This window comes from Octopus bimaculoides, chromosome 12 (genome assembly GCF_001194135.2).
Source record: "Octopus bimaculoides isolate UCB-OBI-ISO-001 chromosome 12, ASM119413v2, whole genome shotgun sequence".
In the NCBI taxonomy this organism is placed as follows: domain Eukaryota; kingdom Metazoa; phylum Mollusca; class Cephalopoda; order Octopoda; family Octopodidae; genus Octopus; species Octopus bimaculoides.
This window is the reverse complement of record NC_068992.1, coordinates 64,943,459-64,946,157: the sequence shown is the minus strand read 5'-3', so window position 1 is coordinate 64,946,157 and position 2,699 is coordinate 64,943,459.

The window sequence follows — 2,699 nt, the reverse complement described above, 5'->3', positions numbered from 1 at the left end:
TACATATATGTATGTATGTATGTATGTATGTATGTACGTACGTATATATTAAAAATGGGGATGGCCGGTTCATGGGATTACCTTAGATTTCCTGTCCATAAAGAGTTTACCTTCATGGCTTATCGTCAGATCCTATAAACTTGTTGGCCCAAGACCTCTTAAAAATATGGAGGAGGAAATCCCTCACTACGCAAAGGTAAAAATTGGGGGTTATATCCCTTTGTTATTGGTTATCGACATCCAGCTGTGTCGCCATCTTGTGAGCTCCTGCTAGCTTTTTGGAGCTCACAAGTTGGCGGTAATTTCGCTTTTCGCAAATAGATAGAGTTACGATATTTTTTAATGGCTTCGGTAACGTTATGATCTTTTCCTTTTGACATTCGATAGCTGTTACTCTTAGATTACTTTATAAGCAAATTGTGCGTAATTTGTTTACAGCTGTTGGTTCGGTGTCAATTGTAACACATACGCACACATGCACACACTCACACACTCACACACACACATACGCACTCACACACGCACACTCACTCGCACGCACACACACTCGCACGCACACACTCATACACACACTCATGCACACACATACAGATACACGCACCCATACACACACATATATACAGACACATACACACACACACTGTCACATGCACATACACACACATACACACATTCAAACACACACACACACACACACTTGCACATACACACATATACACCCACACACCCACACGCACACTCGTAGTTGATTCCATAAATCTATATTATGCGTATTGATTTCAATGCTGTGTGCAGATTCTGTGATTAGCGAAATACAAAATTGTCGATAATAATGTGTATTTTTAGCGCTAAATTAAGAAGTGTTGGGTGTGACAGCGTCATTTTGAGCTGGCGTCAGAGAGTCAGGATGTTAAATATAGTGATTTTGTCTATCAGTAAATAGTGTTTAAAAAATGTTCACAAAATGGAATATATCATCTAACCACAAAGAAGTGGATGTTTCGGACGGATTTTCTTCATCGGGGGAATATGACAGGCTGAAGTGAAATGTAAAATGTGTTTACTTTATTCTACATGTGCCACGTAGAAGACTGAGAAAGAAAGGGAATGGAGGAGAATGAAAGACATGTCATGCTAGATCTCGACTTTATGCACGTAGCCTTACATTCTGGAAAGCAGGGTGGAATTTACTGGCCATTAAAATCTACCCGAATTTCTGATCATTATTTTAGTTTATCAAGGATGGCAGGCAGAGTTGACATCGGTGAGATTTGAACTGACAACGTAAAGGACTGTAGCTAAATACCACAAGGCATTTAAAATATCTTTCTTGCTTGAATATTCTAGCTTCACAGTACGAATAATTTACCACTGGCTGTAGAGACATTACTGTATAATTAACATCTCGGACTTCAAGCATAATCCAGTGTGCATAAGCTTGCCGATGGACAGTATCAACTAAACGTGGTTTATGTCACGGGGTTTATGTCTTCAATATTTTCCTAATGATTCAGGGCAGTGAGTTTACGCCGAGCAAGGACAAGCTGCTTAGCGGCATTTAGCCCCTCTTTACGTTCTGAGTTCATATTTAGCCGAGGTCGACTTTGCCTATCTTTTTCAGGGTCGATAAAATGAATACGAATTAAGTACCGGGGTGTCGATGTTGTTGGCTTACACCCCCCCCCCACTCGCCTCCAAAATTGCTGGCGTTTTGCCAAAATTTGAAACCAATATTTCCCTTGTGATTAAATAGTCTACGGAGCTCGCCACCATAGTTTTCAGAATCATTTTAGTTAAATATTTTCACACTGGTTAACTTCATTGCAAAACAAAAACGTCTGTCTGAGATATCAATAAATACTCCTAAAATAACAACATTTAAACTTATCACAACATTCGTATAACAACATAGATTCATTTATACTGTTTGTCGAATTCTTCGGTTTTTATGCTGTCATATTTAGCGATAATTTCCCTTTGAAGTTTATTTATACGCTTCACAATGGAAGCCCATTGTTGAAAGGGCATAGAATAAACGCATAATTTTGGTTTATATGAAAAGAAAAACAATCAAGGAGAGGAATTAAGTTAACTAATTAATTAGTTCAAATCAGTTGTTTTCGTTTTGCAGATTGTGATTTGATTTTTTTTTTTTCCTTCCTCTACCAGTGAACAGGTTGCTTCTATTGATTACAAGATTGACGTTGATCTGCAAGAATTAATATTCTTCAATCAGTTACATCGCCCGTCTCATCCTTTAAATGATACACTTAGATTTTGTCTTTCTTTTTTTGTATTATTGTTTATTTTAGCTTTATTTTTATATATTTTTTGTACTGTCTTAGAGGTTATTGTCATATATATTAATTTTATCATATGATCATATTATTATTACTATTATTATTATTATTATTATTATTATTATTATTATTATTATTATTATTACGAAGACGGTGATGATGATTGTCATCATCATCATCATCATCATCATCATCATCATCATCATCATCATCATCATCATCATCATCATTATCGATATATTTGTGTGACTGAGCAGATATTTTTCTGGAGGTACTATACCATTAGCTTTAATACCTTCATGCATATACACACAAACATACACACATACATACGCACATACATACACACATACATACGCGCATGCATTAATACATACTTATTTATATACATACATGCAT